Genomic DNA, 18,507 nt, shown 5'->3' on the forward strand with positions numbered 1-18,507 from the left:
GTATTTCTCTGCATTAATCATTCCACCAGTCACCCTTACCTTCTTCGGGTGGAAGTTCGGTTTAGCCTCTGTTTTGGAGCTTCACCAATATCTAGCCATTGTGCTGACCTGGACGATTGTTGTACGATATCCACTTTTCACCACATGATCTATTCTGTGCAGAAAGGAATCCTTTCTGTTACGGGAGAGCAGAGAACTGTAAATTTCAATTCGAACCGCCATGTTTTACTCTGTAAGTTCATCCGGAACCCACTTATCAAGCTTCTTTACTTTTCCAAGCTGTTTCAAATGCCGGGAAACTTTCGAATAGTGTACGCCTAATTTCTTTTACAGATGCATGTTTTTCAGTTCGTCGTTGTCGATCAATCGTCCTGAATATCTTCGTGGCTCACTTCGACGGCTCATGTCATTCGACCGAAATTTTTCGAACCGCCGCTGAATGGTTTGTTCGTTTACCGTGTCAGTTCCAAATGCCTTGCAAATGTTTCTGGTTGCCCTGCTGCGTTGTGACCAAGTTTAAACTCATGTTTAAAAAATAGGCGTTTTTTTACCCGCTTCCATGTTTTTTTCTTTTTTATTCCTCCACAAGCATAATAATTTTAAAACTGAAATTACACCTTGACCAAATGTAGGACTATTTATTTTCTATTATTCAATAATTCAATATTCAATAACGTCACATGGCGCTTCACTTCATTGTGAAGTTAGACATTTCATCTGCAACAACCTAACCTAGTGGAATAACTCCAACTTTACTTTATTTATCTCTATCCCTGATCTCAGAACTCAATCCCTTTACTTGGCGGATATTTGCTTTGCCAGATGATCTAGTGACTCAATAATGCTTCTAATCATCAGTCGTTTTTAACCAGTCTCCTTTCCTTTTTTCATTCGGTTCTCTTCTGCGTAAATAATACATAAATTTGTAAAATGGCCACAAAAAATTCAGAAGTAGTCTCTGCAAAGATATTCCAAAAGAGATGTTGATGAATGCCGACCCAAAGATCAGATGGAGAAGCATTTTAAGTTTCATTTGAGCTGCAATGTCGTTTGCAACATTCGCAATTGGCCAGATTTATCGAAATCATATCATCTCCAATGAAATCCATTTTTGCAATTGAGAAAACAACCCAAACCAGAGCTGTCCAATCAATATGACAAAAGGCACATATATTTTAGTGGAACCCCGATTTGGTAAAACAGAGGAGTACGTGCGACACTGGTACTCCTTAGCTGAGGAGCCGTTGATTGAAATAGGTACGAAGAGACTTACAAAACTCTGAAGAAGAGTAAAAGGTTGGCTAAATAATCATCTTGGAGACACTTCTGCGAAGACACTAACTCTTTTGAGATTTGCTTGTCACAAAAACGTAGCCAGCAGCTGTGTTATCATCATTTACAGTGCGGGAGGTACACAAAAACCAATGAAAAACGGCAATGTAGTGCACTTCCAAGGCAACATCGAGAACCTTGGTCAAAAAATGCAAGGCTCAGTTCTTCTTTTTCTTTAGCTTTTGTCCCGCTCACATCACAACCGATAACAGCTAGGATGATGAAATCCGCGCACGGTTGTTGGTAGCCAACTGGGCCTATTTCAGCTTCCAAAAACTACTCCGCTCGAGAGAAGAATCCTCCGAAGAATTTTTGGCCGCCTACATGAGGATGGACGATTCCGTAGCCTACACAATGACGAAATCTATGAGCGATACCATGACCGTCAGGTTGTGGATAAAATCCGGCTCAATAGGTGACTTACTGTTACGATGACAAAGTACATGTATCTCCTTTTTTTTCTTCAGCCTTTGTCCCGTCCACAAGCGGGGTCGGCTCGTCGTGATCGGTTTCTCCATTTGGCTCTATCAAATGCCTGATCTGGATGCAATCTCTAGGTTTTTAAATCCCCATCCAGCATATCAAGCCACCATTGTTTCGGTCTGCCTTTTGGTCGTTTACCATCGACTTCGATGTTCATACCAATCTTAGCAAGTGTATTCTCGTTGGCGCGAATTGCGTAACCATACCATACATGTATAAGGATAAAATAATCTAGACATGGACCATTGGATAACGCTATAACAAGAATATGGCAACTCTTCAGATATTGCTTCATCTCTATAGCGAGATCCCAATTGGTCGGATGTTGGCTGCTTTTTCAATATAATAATATATTCAATGGAAAACTACATTTCGGATATTTGCTCACTAAGCAATTTTTTTTTTGTCGAAAGCTTTCTCAAAATTGACGAAAAGCAATTGAAACGGGAATCTAAAGGTCGTACCGTTCTGCATCATGGTTTATAGGTTATTGGTGGGCAGATTCAGAACAAAAAGCGCCTTGCTTTTCATCGATCAAGCTTGAGGGGTGTTCTTTTATGCTTTACACCAGTATTTTTAGTATTATATTAGCAATGGCAAGAGATACACAAATATCCCTCTAACCACCTCAGCTTAAGACACCTGCCCTTCTCCAGTGTGTTAACTATCATCCCCTTTTTCCATCTCCTGGGTAAGATCTTAGATTCACATTATTTTGGAATAGGTCGAAATAGTAACGTCTGCATAAAAAAGTTCCAAAAGAAAGTTACTTCTAGTTGGAGGAAATCGTGGCACATCACGTCGCGGCAATCACTAGAGCTTCCAGTTCGTCGTAATTAACCACATCTTACGACGCCCCTTCGGGACGTGGCTGACAAGTTAGGTGGCGCCAGAATAAAAAAAGTACTTTTGATAGCAGCCTAACTCCACTTGCCTGTTCAAGATATCTATCGTCCGGTCAGCAAGATAGCGCTTCCAGTAGTGGATATTACACAATTAGCAAAATCAGTACTTTCCTTTTTCTAAATATGATGATCTTAAGTTGTTGGTACTGCAAATTGCTAAAATTTTATCGGTTTCATAAAGCATATGAAGCAATAACAGAAGCACTTATTCCCTTATATCTTTTAATTGACTAGACATTTTCAGCCACAAATATATTTATGGTTGCTCTACATTCCTATGGAATGAGATATAAAAACACAACAATATTCCATTTGCGGAAATGCTGATATCACTGATTGGAAAGCGAATTCATTCTTACGTCAACCGCTTATCTATAGAAAAAATCATAAATGCCATAATTTCTAGAAATCCATTGAAAGGCATTTCACTTTTGAGTGGAAGCATTTATATTCGATACATCATCGTGTTATACCTTTCAAAAATGTTTCCTGGTTTGTTTTGAAACGAATGTTCTACACGTCTGCAAAAAACTGGCTACTCCGACCACATGGTAAATGCCGATTTGATGAAGCAAGCCCCCAGTTTATTTAGTTTCCACTTTTCATATTGTAGCCGAAGCAGTGTGTGCTTCTGAACAGGATTAGTTATGAGTTTCATGCTTTTATTTCTGCATTCTCCAGTTTATTATTACTAATTATTCACTCCTAGCATCGATAAGAGCATGAGAATTTCGATTTTATTGGAGTTTTTCTCCAGTTTGACTTTGCTTGACTCTTCTTCCAAATCCAGAGCCATTTGGCAAAGGTTTATGCCTTGTTCAGAGGGCAAGCAGATGCCACCATCATCATAGTAAAAGGGGTAAAAAAAGGCATACTCCGTTAAAACCCTATCAAGGCAGCGTATGAAACGTCACTGGTAATGTTAGATATTTATTTACCTCTAAAAAGGATTCCGTGGAGCAAAAGCAATATGACAAAGTCTCTTTTCAAGTGGTTCGATCTGATATCCGATAATACCTCTGGCGGATTCCGCTTTGAGTTTGAAATTCCTCCGAGATTTCACCTGGATCGTTTTGATAACAGATATTGATTACTCAGAAGTGTCCCTCCTGCATCCCCATTGACATTGTCGAAAGCTTCGCATTCTCTCTTGATAAAAAGTAAGTGGAGCGGGTGTTAATGTGGACAGTACAGGAAGACCAAGAGGGGAAACCAGGCTGTTTCTGCCATTCCCTAGGAAATATTTAAGATCCCAAGGATTTACGTACAAGTAGAACAGCAGTTCAACAGAAACTGCAGGGGTTGGAAGGTAAAGCCTGCTTGGTTTGATGAAACTATTGACAAACAATTTCGCTTCTGTTTGAGAGGTAGTGAGCATTTTTTTAATATCTTTCAACCAGTTTGATGGAAGCCGGCAAAGGGTTATTTGGTTACTTGAAACAACCACTATCAGTTTCCATCAAGCGAGTCGGAAGCAAAACACAGTGGACAAGATCTGAAAGACTATTTTAACTAAGAACCAGTATATACGAGAAAGAACAAAAGGACCTAATAGATGTAAGTGAAATTTAAAAGGTTTCTTGCCTTCAGTGTCCAAAAGCTTAGACCGGACAAACAAGATCACTACACGTTTCAGGGAATACCTGAAGGAAGCGCAAACAGCTAAGAAAAATAATAGAAAGACTACATCATAGCATATGAAGGCCTCTAAAAACCAGAATGGTGGATAGATCACATATTAAGAAAGGGCAATAATTTCATTACGGATTATGCTAAATAAATTTGTTATCCCAAGATGATCGACGAGTGGCTGGGCCAAGCGCTAAGTGGCGGGGAAAAGAGGAAGAAAATTTCAAGCTTATTTGCGTAGTCATCCTTTTCAAATACTGTTGCATTTTATTACGATCTTCAAGATATTTCCAATATTTTTTAGCAGAAAGCATTTTTTTCGGAATAGCCTTCATGCCTATAAAACTCTTTAAAATATCTCATAATGTCGCTGCAGTTCAACAATCATCATCATCATCATTTATTGATTCATTTCACTATCTTTCGGAGTTTTTCGAAATCATCTTTTATTTTCCCTTAAGAAAGGAGAGGTGAAAACCCTAGTAGGGATTCTGAAAATGCACGGTTTTCCTAAAATATTACTCGCAGAAAATCGGTGTAATATGTTTGGCTATCTGCAGTCAATCCTCAAAAAAGGTGGCCCTGCAAAATTTTTTTTGTCAATGTTGTCCAAATACCGACTTGTGCAGACTTTTTCTTCTTCGGGAAAAACTAATCTAAAAAGAATTTGCACTTTTTCTGCTTTTAGAAATTATAAAATGTATATAATATATATATTATGTCGGCGTCACAGGAGACAGAACAATGAATCCAATATATAAGGCCTGCTTGGTGCTACATTTTCCCGATTTCCGCAACTTAAACATTTAATTTCGTTTTCTTCAATATAATAATATTAACTTTACCTTTTACAACCTATTCAACAGCCGTTGATCTGTACAAAGATGTTTTGTTCCAAATTTCGGTATCTGCCATTTAATTAATCAGATTGTTAGCCCATCAACCCCCCCCCCCCAATCTGGAAGGTCAGGTTGATAATATTGCCAATCCTTTTGACGACTAGGATGATTTGTGAAACTTGACATATGTTATAACTTAACTTTTAGAACTATTGCTATGGATGAGCCGACCTACTAGACTCAGGAGATATTCAACAAGATGCACCGTTCAGTTCGATCTATTTTCATGGTTGACTGTTGTCCAGATAGTTTACTGCTCTTACGCACAACTGTCTAGTACGACATGAAAGGCTATCTAATCTTCCTCGTTTTAAAGTTTACATATTAGGCTTCCTTATGAGACAGCCCCCGATTATTAAACCCTATCATTCATTTGGATTTTATTCAGTTCCAGGATTTCGGAGATCCTATAGTATGAATTTGTTCTGGCTGTTAATGGTCGGCAATACCCTGAAGTCCCGTTACTCACTTCGAAATTACTTTGTTTTTAGTTGTCAGGATCTCAAGATTTTGTCGATAATCCTACAACAATTTGTATCTAGAAATGTCAAGCGATGACGGCTTTACGGTTTCTTACCAGGGCAGAGGCAACTCGTCAGACGCTGCCTCACCTCTGCCCTGGGAGCAGCGTGACCGTAGCGACTCGCAGATGTTAAATGCTCGTTTATATAATTCGTAGAACATGATATGACTACGAATTATATTGAGCGCAAATCCGCCTTATTGACCAGAGCTGGCCAAAGCATTCTCAAAATAATTTGTATCTAATTCGAGGAGGTACAATAACTTTTAAGGTTACCTGGTTATCAGCGAATATAGATTTTAAAACGCTTGTATTTCCTTCGTAAATTGAATTCCTGTTCCTGTCCGATTGTCTATTTTTGACTCCGTGCAATAGGTGCAATAGGTTTTCTGATGGTTTTTTCTCCAGGAATTCCAGTCCCCTCCTATTTGATAAGGTCTTGACATTAGAGGTCCGGGCAGATGGGCAACATAAAATCACATGCTCATTTTCACAGTTGGATTTCGTAGATGACATTTCTGTGCCAGGCTGCACACACGCCTTTAGGTTGATGTCTGTATACTGCAAGCATCGCCAAAGGTGGCAGTTGCAATAACACCTCCAAGAAGAATCCAAAAGAAATGGGAGTGCAATTTCATCCAGTTTTTTTCTTTCTAGTATAGTTCAGGAGGTTGGTTTTGTTAGGGTTTATCGTAGGATTTTCCCCATCATACCAGTCTACCATAGAGGGCAGAGTTCACTGAACAAGGTCTGAGCGCGTTTTGGATACTGGATGCTACGCTGGTCTGTTGCAAATTTTTAATTTTTGTAAAAGTCAACTTAAACCAACTTTTTTCGTTTCACCAAGTATTCTTGGCATCATTAAGAATACGGTGCTGACAGTCCTACCTACTTAAAAATATATTGGGGCTTTGGTAGTGATGGCCGGTAGTAGGTTAGTGAGGATCGTCGACAATCACCCGCAACATCGAACACGTTTCCAGAATAGTACACTTCTGCATGGTTTGAGCCAGACTTTGTGACAGTCCCAGGATATCTAAGGAAGCCATGAATATAATGGGAACCATCCTCCCGCGACTCCAAGTTTCTTCGATTTCCCTAAGCAGGGGCTCATAATTTACGTTCTTTCCCACCAATTACTCTTCAATGTTGTTGTTATGGATAACAGCATCAATATTATACGCGGAATGACTCGTGCTATCAACTAACAGTACGTAAGGCTTGTTGTGTGGTATACGGCGATAAGTTAAAACTTGTCGATCCCAATGCAGACGGTAAAAAGAACTATCAACTAATGTCTGCGGATCATATCGTAAATCGGATGTGTTCCCGTGATAAGTCCATGCTTGTATGCAAGGTTTTGATGATCACTTTATACACAGCATTATGTCTAATCACGTATTGCACCGACTAGTGCATTGACCACTGCATGCTAAATGGTACACTTCACATATACACACACAATAATCCCTCCGTCTCAGCAAAGAGCTCTCGAGCTGCCAAAAACAATTCTCGTGTTTACCATACTTTACTTTTGACTTCCATTCATCGATTTGCTCTTGATCTGTCTTCATACCATTCAAAGAATAAAAAGATCGATCCTTCAAGTTGAGTGGAGTCAGTCCGCAATATTGCAAACTGCCGCACGCGAAGGACTCGCCTGCTCTCTGCTGTAAAAATAAACGCATAGCGTGTCGACTTAGCGGTCATATTGTGCCGCAGCGGCAACCATGCCTTTGCCTCGGAATTCACGAGGCAGTTTCATCCTCTCCACGGTAGAATTAGGATGATACATTCGGAACCACGCAGGACGCGATGACCACTGCAGGGACGCCAAACCGAGGGATCTACTCTCGATAGAGGGCTTCGGCACAAGATTGCAGCGTAATGTCCTTCAGAGGTATTGCCTCAGGCCACCGCGAAAACCTGTCGATGATTGTAAATCAATACTTGTAACCGTGCGAGTCTCGCAAAGGTCCTACTATGTCGAAGTGTACGGTGTGGAACCGCTTGGTAGTGCGGGGAAATGAGCCCACTTCTTTCTTTACATGCCTGATGACTTTACACTTCTGGCATGCGATGCACTCTCTGGCCCAGGAGTTGACATCCTTGTTCATGGAGGGCCACAAGTATTTCTCGGTGACTAGCCGATTTGTCGTCCTGATGCCTGGATGCGCTAAATAGTGAACCGCGTGCAACACTTCCTTGCGAAACGTGGCCGGGGTCCCTTTTCCGAAACCTCGCAGCATAGAAACAGGTTTGAGCCAAAGATTGGCAACTCCCGAAATTTGTATTTGGGGTTGGATTTGAGGCTCTGAAGTACTGCGTCATCCTCCTGCGCTTTGGCAATAGCCGAGAAGTCGAGTGAAGCGGAGATGTTAACTTCGGAGACACGAGACAAAGCGTCAGCAATTATTTTGTCCTTGCCGGACACGTGCTAGATGTCTGACGTAAACTTATAAAGCTCAGGTGCCGAAGCTGACGAGGGGACGCTTTGTCGGGCTTTTGTTTCACAACATATGTGAGAGGCTTATGGTCCGTGCACACTGTGAACGGCCTGCCTTCTAGGGAGAAGCGGAAGCATCAAGCTAAAGTACGCGGCGAGCAGTTCGCGATCGTAGGTACTGTAGTTCCGTTGAGCGGGGTTCAAATGCTTAGAGAAGAAGGTCAACGGCTGCCAGACCTGATTCACCTTTTGGTGAAGAGCAGCACCTACTGCGATGTTAGAGGCATCAATAAAAACGGCTAGGGATGCATCTTGCAGGGGAAATGCCAAGTGTGTAGCGTCAGCCATTTGTTGACGGGATTTGTCAAACGCGCGGACAGCCTCTTCAGACCACACGATCTCTCGTGTGTCCTTAGTTTTGTGGCCAGACAAGTACGCGTTCAAAACGGACTGGTGTTGGGCGGCCTTGGGCAGGAAACGACGATAGAAGTTTAGCATGCCCAAGAAGCTTCTCAACTCCCTTATTGTCTTCGGACGCGGGAAGCTTGTCTGAGTCGGACTGTATTCCTTCAGGGGAAATGAAGTGGCCGAAGAATCTCACCTGTGTTTGAAGGAACTTGCATTTTTCAACGTTTAGGACTAAACCGGCCTCAAGGAGACGTTGAAAAATGCACTCGAGATGGGCTAAGTGCTCAGACTCAGTGGAAGAAGCGACCAAAACATCATCCAAGTATACGATACAAAAATCGAGGTTTCGCAGGACTGTGTGAATGAACCTTTGAAAGTTTTACGCCGCATTGCACAATCCTCCCTCTTTGGTATGTCTTCTGGAGCTACAGGGATTTGATGATAAGCCTTGTTTAAGTCCAAGGTCGAAAAGATGCGGCAATTCGCGAGGTGATGCGCAAAGTCGTGGATGAGTGGAATTGGATATCGGTCAGGGACAGTCTGTGCATTTAGCCTTCTGTAATCCCCACATGGGCGCCATTCGCCGTTTGGCTTAGGACTATATGCAGTGGGGAAGACCAACAGCTGTTTGAGGGCCTGCAGATACCCTGTTGAACAAGTTGTTCAAATTCTTTCCGCGCAATAGCCAGTTTCTGAAGTGCTAGAGGACGCCCCTTCGAGAAGATCGGGGAACCAGTAGTGTTAATGTGGTATTGCACATTGTGCTTGACTGGTTTGTTGAGACTACACTGGGTAGTGCGCGAACACGAGAGTCGGTAATGTCTTCTAAAAGAACGGAAAGATTATTGTCTAGGTGAGATGCCATTTGGCACGACGAATTAAAGTTGGTCGTGGGATCTATAAGAGACTTGTATTGCAAGTCCGCCGGCAACCCATAGTGACACAAAAAGTCTGCACCTAGTATGGGGAAGCCGACAGCCGCCAGGATGAATCGCCACGAAAACGTCCTACGCAAGCCAAGACTCACGTCCACTTGCCTATACCCATATGTATTAATACGGGAGGAATTTGCTGCCGCCAATTGCAATGGTTGCGGAACAAGCCGATGATGCCGGGGTACGGGAAGAACCGAAACCTCTGCACCAGTATCTACGAGATAGCTACGCCTGCAGAGAGGGTCGTAAATTGTTAGGGAATGTGACCCTGCGTTCTGGGTGGCCGTCGCCAGGAACCCCCGCGGACCTAGTTTTTTTAGGTAGGCGCGAATCGTACATTTGGTGGGGGATAACAACATTCGAAATAAAGTTCGTTGTTAACTCCGCTGCGCCACCGAGACATCACTCAATTTTTCCTCCGACTTTTCTATGAATGGAAAATGCTAAAATCTAGTCAGAATTCCTCATAATTGTCTTCAACATTCAATCCATTTCAATGAATGTCAAAATCGTAGATTGGAGAAATCCTTCTGATTCATTTTTCGCTTTGGTCTTTTATTTTTTGTTAATATGACTCATAAGGTACGCTCTGTTTTCATGTCGTAATGGTGTACCCCTTTTGAATGGTCATCAGCAAACAGCCATGTTCACTTGAAAAGCCAGCCTAACGTCCGCTAAGTACTAAAAGAAATTACGATGACCAAGAAGAAATATAAATTCTCTCCCACTGCGCTTTTCAAGTTTATTTCGAACGTATTATGAAAAGAGATCATTTTCTCCCCCGTTGATATTTGTGATTCACTTGTTTGCTTATTTTAGCGATATTCACTAGATATTAGTCGCGACCATCTATTTTGGGTTCGAACACCACTGGTTGATTTCTAAATACAATTTCGTGAACTGAAAAACTTCTTTGCGGTTTTATGCAACTTTAACTGGCTTCAAATAAATGTCATAACTAGCTGTGAAACGCTTCTCGTCCACTTCCATACTTGTGTCCAGCTACTTCCACCTAATTGTTGGTTCGATTGTCTTGTGCCATACAATTGTTTCGAAACCGCGAAATTGTACCCAAATTAAGATTTCCACTGTTCCATGCAGTTTGGTTGCATTCGTTTCATAACCATACCTCGGGAGACCTCACGTCCCCCGAAGTGCCCCGGAGGACACGCAACCCAGCTAAATGAGGGTAATCAAGTGCCTGAGTATGTAATGTACACTCACCAATTTCTACGTGATTCTCGCAATTTTTATCGCTTATTCCTTAATTAAAGCCACATCAAGTCATTTAAGCGAAACGGGAGGCAGCAAAAGTGGGGCGTAACAGCGATCCCGCGATGGATCTGCTGTTGCTGCCGTTGCAAACTTAGAGTGTCAGTGTCGAATGTTGAAAGTCTCCCAAAGTTTCCTAAAACGATCGAGAGTTTCGGTCGACTCGCAGTCAGTCTCGGACGTGATTTTATGTATCTCAAATCCCAGCTTGTTTAGTATGGTGTCTAGTAAAATGTAAACAATATTGTGTGGAGTGCGAAAAGTGAAAGATTTTTTCAAAAAGAATCTCAAAGATGACTTGGCGGATGCCCACGATGCCATTTCGCTGTGCCGTGGTGTCTCTGTGGATGACTATTATTGTATAGAAAGGGAGCCCCCCAAAGTATCGATGAGTTGAAGCGTTCAATTCAAGCTCCACGGCCTGCGAATGGCCGCGCTGCTCCGGTGCACAAGTCGATATTGGCAAATTGTACAAAAGTCCCACAAGTGGGCGGTGAACTGTCGACTGTCGAGCATGCATAGGACTATATAATTTAAAAGTGCAATTAGAAAGTTGCCAATTAGTGTGTGATGTGTTGAATATTATTGTTTGCGGTAATGTTTCGCAGTCGGAGCCGAGTTACGTGTAGGGTCAGGAATTCACTGGGACCATCTGAGCTCGTGAAGCCTTTTTGAAAAGAGCAACTCAAGTTGGCAACTGTAGGAGTATCTCATTAAAAAAGTGCTTGAGGTGCTCCAAAAACCTTTTACGCTCATCCGAACAGTACGTGCAACACATATTGCTCAAAACAAGTTTCGCATACTTCACTTCAGTTTTCAGCCATGCAATTCTACTCCACTACTTAAGGTCATTGTAATCATAAAGCCCATTACATAATAGCATGCATATGTCTTTATTGGAAGCGCTCGCACACTGGCCGGTGAAGAAAGTGCACATCTGTTCAGTGACACCACAGTATCTCCATCGGCACATCATCATTAGGAATTCGCAGATGAGAACCACCCATGGGGCTCCATAAAAACGCTATCCGGAACTTGGGCATTTGCAAGTCGACTGCTGCCGGAAATATAACACTTATTAGATTTCGAATTTCCGTTAATACGTACACGATTTTATTGGAGAGAGAAAAACTAGTGCAGCAAAGATTGGCTAATGCGGATTAGCACGGGTTACTCTACCTCAGAAGATTAGCCGAGTAGAAATCCAATACCTTATTTGCATGATTGCAATTTTCAATATATATTTTTAATGTCGGTTATGTAAGTTATCCAATCCGTTGAAAACATCGGTTCCAATGAGTATATTCGAAATGAACGCTTGCCATATATGAACGTAGGATGTGGGCTATCCATTATTGCAGTTGGATGATTGAAATTTTCGGAAAGCCAAACTGTTTCTCCATTCATTTCTTGATAAAAGATTCGTAAGTTGATTTAGCGATATTTTATGCTAATCTTACTGGAAAATGACTTTTATATTGTTGTAGCGTAAAGAACTGTGTGTCTATCTTAGGCGGTAAATGTCTGGCTGGTAGCCTTGCTGATGGAATATTGAACACGGTTCGCAAATCAATCGACTGTGATTTAATAACTTATTGGGGGATTATCATGGAAAACATATTGCCATCATAAAATAAGGAACTAGTTTTGGGGTTTTCTCGGTTATATTTAAACCATTACGACAAAGTTGAATAAGAAACAATAAGTAGTCACAAAGTCTGACATTCCCAACAACTCCCAGCTTCTCATTTGAATTTGGTCAAATCGTAAACCTTAACCTTCAGAAACCTTAACCGAGGTTATTCCTAGTCGAACTATAGCCGTGCGTGTTACTAACACCTCCAATTCAGAACATTGGAAACGGTGGTATCTACGTAGGCTGTCGTTTACATACCAAACAGCAAAAATAAAAACAAGTATTTATCATTGAAGCTGATTTCATTGCTTTACAAAACGTTCTTTACGATGATGGAATCACTTTGCAAAATATGGAACAAGTTTTTACAGGCTCTACTTCATTCGAATGAATCGTCTTTAAAAAAGTGCATTTTGGACGCACAAACCACTTTTCCCCATGTAGAAAAAAGATGATAGATAATTCGGTACCATATCGGGATTGTGCATTGGATGACCCATCAATTTGATGCTTCGACTAGTCAAATAGTTGGGTTACTAAATGAGATCCCGGATTAATTATAGTGAAAAATGGTCCTGAATACTTAGTATTTTTCAACTTCTTCGAATAATTCTGCCAAATGATTGTGTACCATTTAAAAATCGGCATCGATAATATCAAATGCTCTGTCCAGGGACATTTTTTAGGTTTCGATCAACTTGAAACGGCTACATAATATGACTACATGTTGTTTCCTCCAAAGCTGATAAACATGAATTTGAAATACATTATCATCATCATCAAAGGTGCAGCAACAGGTATCCGGCCTGGAAATCCAGACATCCAGGTTTTGCGCCAAGACTCACCAATTCGATTTCGACTTTTCGGGCTGGATCATCCTAATTCATACGGATTAAGTGACCCGCCCATCGTAACCTATTGAGCCGGATTTTATCCACAGTTTGACGGTCATGGTATCACTCATAGATTTCGTCGTTATGTAGGCTACGGAGTCGTCCATCCTTATGTAGGGGGCCAAAAATTCTTATTATTATCAATGGTCTCAATGTTGTATTCTCCTATTTTTATTCTTCCTGTTTGACCAGCGCGGTTTGTTGTTGTTGGTTGGTTGGTTTTCGGTGCTAACGTTGCCACCATATATTTTGTTTTGTCTTCATTGATGTGCAGCCCAAGATCTCGTCCCAATTTCCGCCTCCTGGATCTGGATGAAGGCAGTTTGTACGTCTTGGGTGGTTCTTCCCATGATGTCGATATCATCAGCATAGACCAGTAGTTGGGTGGACTTGAAGAAGATCGTACCTCTTGCATTTACCTCAACATCACAGATCACTTTCTCGAAGGCCGGGTTAAAGAGGACGCATGATAGGACATCCCCTTGTCGTACACCGTTGTTGATGTCAAATGGTCTTGATAGTGATCCTGCTGCTTTTATCTGGCCTCGCCATTGATCAGGGTCAGCCTAGTCAGTCTTATCAATTTCGTCGGGATACCAAATTCTCTCATGGTCGTGTAGAGTTTTACCTTCACTATGTTATCATAGGCGTCTTTAAAGTCGATGAAAAGATGGTGCAACTGTTGTCCATATTCCAACAGTTTTTCCATCGCTTGCCGCAGAGAGAAAATCTGATCTATTGCTGATTTACCTGGAGTGAAGTTTGTTTGGTATAGGCCAATGATGTTTTGGGCGTATGGGGCTATCCGGCCTAGCAAGATAGAGGAGAATATCTTATAGATAGTATTCAGCAACGTGATACCTCTATAATTGCTGCACTGTGTGACATCTCCCTTTTTATGTATGAGACAGATAATGCCTATTTGCCAGTCGTCAAATATTGATTTGTTGTCTCACACCTTGAGCACAAGTTGATGAGTCACTTGGTGTAATTGGTCGCCTCCATATTTAACCAATTCGGCTGTAATTCCATCGGCTCTTGGCGACTTATGATTTTTAAGCCGATGAATTGCACGGATTGTTTCTTCTATAATTGGTGGTGGCAGTATTAGTCCGTCGTCTTCAGTTGGCGGGACCTCCAACTCGCCGATGTTCTGGTTGTTCAGTAGTTCATCAAAGTAATCAACTCATCGCTCCAATATACCCATTCTGTCGGAAATCAGATTTCCCTTTTTGTCTCGGTAGGATGAACATCGAGTTGTGTAAGGCTTCATACTGCTGACTTGTTGGTAAAACTTCCACGCCTGGTGCGCTTGCTCCCTGTACTTTTCGAGCTCACAGACCTGTTGGTTCTCCCAGGCTTCCTTTTTCCGTCTGTGAAGTCGCTTCTCCACTCGCCGGAGTTATTGCGGTATCCATTTCCCTCTTATAGGTGTTGCGGAGGGCTGTGTTATGGATGGCTTCAGTGTTAACTCTCTCCTGATTGGTAGAGGGGATTTTGGGTGGTGTCATTCAAGTTCGGAGCACCATGGCAACGAGGTAGTGATCCAAGTCTATATTGGCCCCCATATTATATGCTCTGACATTCATCAAGGCTGAGAGGTGGCTGCATTCGATGAGCACATGGTCAATTTGGTTGAAAGTGGTCCCGTCTGGAGGCGCCCGCGTTCGTTTTTGGACCGCTCTCCGCGCAAACTAGGTACTTCCAACAACCATTTCGTATGAAACTGCTAATTGAATGAAGCCTGGGACAGGCTTCGAGGGTTCGTTCTACTGCCTCGTAGAAGGTAGCCTTCTCCTCTGTAGGCGCGTGAACGTTAATGAGGCTTATATTTCTAAACTTGCCTCGCAAGCGCAGAGTGCATAGTCGTTCGCTTATGTTTTCAAAGCCGATAACAGCAGGTTTCATTTTTTGGCTGACTAAGAAACCTACTCCGAGCACATGGTTTACGGGATGACCGCTATAATATATGGTGTAGCGGCTCTTCTCCAGGAAACCAGTCCCTGTCCAACGCATGTCCTGTAACACTGTTACATCAGCAGCTTCATCTCTGTACAGGGAGCGCACGTTCCATGAGAAAATGTGCAAATCGTTCTTCCTTTGTCGTTGACGGGTTGGACGTTGTGTTATCCGTCCAGTCCGATGCTCCTGTTGTGGCTTCGTAACAAGTTGTTTTCCGTGTAGGATTGTCAGCCCTACCCAACCCCCAACCTGGAGGACCAGTTGGTACAATTTCTCCCGTTTTTAAGTGCGGGAGACTCGCCTTCATCCTTTTCCGTTTGCAGTTTTTCGTTAAGAAAGAGCTCCCAGCGGTCACCGCGTGAAGGTGGAGATAGGGTTTGGTAATAGAGCTGTTGGTGTTGGTTCAGCCGGCGTTTCCCAGGTTTTATGCTCCATCGTGGGTACCAATTTACGTTTCGCCCTGGGACCTATACTACCCTTTGACCACCTTGGACTAATTCTGCCAAATGATTGTGTACCATTGAAAATCGGCATCGATAATATCAAATGCGCTGTACGTGGACATTTTTTAGGTTTCAATCAACTAGGAACGCCTACATAATATGACTACATGTTGTTTCCTCGAAAGATGATAAACATGAATTTGAAATTCATTATAATCAAATGTTGTCTTTTACCACTTTCTACATGCTTCCTCTAGGAGTGGTTCGTAAATTATACGCGATCCAATAAGAATCAATCTTTCTTTGGCTGAATTTCCATGCTATATCACGAAGTAACACTCCAAGGTGACCTAATCTCGGAGTATGACTTAACGATTATTCAGTATTAACAGATGAGTCTAAGCGTCGACATTTTGTTACACAACTCTTAAACTCGACTATGTAGACCAACTACCACAATTATATTAACCAAACCGGTAATATACAGTAGTTTCAGAAGGGATTGCATAGCCAAGGGTGGAAATAAGTTGACCGATACACTGTTGTTTAGTTAATCTAATCGTATTGGTTCTCAATAATTCAAGCTTCCAATCGAAGTTGGCATTTTCAGGAGAATTGGTTGATTCATTTCATTTTTAATCTTTGAACCTATTGGAATAATGACACATTTCTTTTTATTGACTGATATTGTTTTGTTGAAAATCCCAAATACTGTATTTCAGGAAAAACTGCCCCTTCATTAGTGTGCTCTGTTTCTCAGAAGAGCGCACACTGATGTACATTTGATTTTCTCTTCAGAAAAGAGCGCATGAATGAAAAGAACTGTTGGTTCCCGAAATTCAGTATATGTGATTTTCAACAAAACAGCAAAAGTTGTAGGAAATACCCTTCTTAATTTGTTTATTTTGTTTAATTTCAGGTTATTAAATAACCTTTAAACTTTTTTCTTCTTCAACGCTAGGATTTGAATAAACTTGATAAACCTGGAAAAGAAAATCTAATTTTAATTTAATTTTTGATCACTTTACACAAACGCTCATCACGGTAGAAATTGTTAGATTGTCAAAGCACATATTGGAAAAGGGGATGGTAGCCATGCAATTGAAACCAATGTCCTACAATGGCTGGAAAATGGGTGAGTCCAGGTGCAGAATAGTGAATGAGGAGTGCAAACTTTTTCGGAAGTCCTAGAAGAATTGGAAAATTTCAGCAAAGTGGGAACAATGGCGCGTAGACGTGGTTGAGGCATTATGTTTCATTGAGGGATAAATGATAACCGCACGTAATTCATTTCTGCTCCAATTCGATACGATGCCACGGCCTATGAACATTCCAATTTAAAATTAAAATTTAAGATTTTCTTTTTTTGGCTACCCAGTGGTCTATTAAATGGATACCACATTTGTTTGGCTAAAACTCACTAAGGAAGAGGGCAACTGGTCCTCGAAATATCGATATATGAGAAATAAAAATTCTTATTCAGCATTTAAGGAAAAATATAGTCTTTTTCGGAAAAAGCAAACTTCTCTTTCTCTTCATTGTGTGTTTTATCAAGTAATATTTTTCCTAAATCGGTCGCGATTACCCAATACACCGAAGCACATACCTGTCAACTGTTGCTTAATCTCACTTGAAGTTCTTACAACAAGTTTGACCAATATATGTGGTGAAAATACTAAATTCTTTTATATTGTGCTGGTACAAACCTTGTCTTATAGCACTTATTGAAAGTTCCTAGACTTCACTGTTGCCTGTTGATTCTCCTATTCACCGACAAACAATCATTATAATCGAGTTTGTTTAAATCATTTGATTTTAAATCATGATTTATATCAGTTGATTTTTTATAAAAATCAAGATCCAAATCAAACTTGAATTTTTTCATGTTGAAAATAATACTAAAAAACTTACTCAAATGCAAAATTTTTTTTTATAGAATAAAATAATAAATTAATCTAAACTATTGCCATTCACCCTTTGGTAGGGTATAGCGCGTCAATCACATCAACGCGCCAAGTCCCCTTCCGGCGACCCACTCGTCGGCCATTTTGAAAGAGTAGATTCCACTGCATGGCGTAGCCCGCAATGCAATTGTCGAGCCTCCTTAATGTGTGGGCTATCCACTGCCACTTCCATCTTCCAAGCACAATTCGTACTAGTCGTAGGCCTGTGCGACGATACGACGTAGACAAGTATTGATGAAAACTTGAAGCTTTTGGGTAATGGAATTCACTTTCAAAATGCTACTCCCAAATAGCAACACAGTAAGAACACTAGCACAAAACAGTCTCAACTTGATATTGGTGTTGAGATAACTGAATTCCTAGATTTTAGACAGGGAAGCGAAAGCAGATCCAGAGCTGTCCATCCGTAGAGCCAGTTCGGTGCCACCGTCGGGAGAAACTACGCTTCCTAGACACACAAATCGATCGACACTTTCGATGCTCAGCCCATTAATGCAGATAGAGGGAATGCGATAACCCGTCAGACCGGTTTTGTTGGTGTTTATCTTCAGTCAAACTCTACTTGCCTTGCGTCTGTTTCCAAATGCAAAGCCATTTGGCCAAGGTCCATGACTCAGTGAGAGCAAACAGATGTCATCAGCCTATTCAAGGTGTTTGTGGAAAGGTGTTCATTGAATTTCTCTACGTCCTCCGGACAAGTTAGCAGGAAAAATGTAACTAATAGCAAGAAGAAATAATATCGGTGACAAGATGCAATCCTGACGGACTCCGCTTTTG

At 41.4% G+C, this 18,507-nt stretch overlaps 1 protein-coding gene across 5 annotated transcripts in view; it reads left to right on the forward strand.

Annotated features, from left to right (window-relative positions):
- LOC119656821 (rho GTPase-activating protein 21) overlaps positions 1 to 18,507 on the forward strand; it is a 43,455-nt gene that overhangs the window by 4,508 nt on the left and 20,440 nt on the right. The window contains exon 1 of one of the 5 annotated variants that reach the window (XM_038063457.1): positions 10,875 to 11,595. The exons of the other annotated variants lie outside the window; for them this stretch is intronic. The gene's annotated coding sequence lies outside the window, so the exon portion shown is untranslated. Of the gene's footprint in view, positions 1 to 10,874; positions 11,596 to 18,507 lie in introns of those variants that run through there. 5 annotated transcript variants of the gene reach the window in all.

The sequence above is a fragment of the Hermetia illucens genome, chromosome 5 (genome assembly GCF_905115235.1).
Source record: "Hermetia illucens chromosome 5, iHerIll2.2.curated.20191125, whole genome shotgun sequence".
Classification (NCBI taxonomy): domain Eukaryota; kingdom Metazoa; phylum Arthropoda; class Insecta; order Diptera; family Stratiomyidae; genus Hermetia; species Hermetia illucens.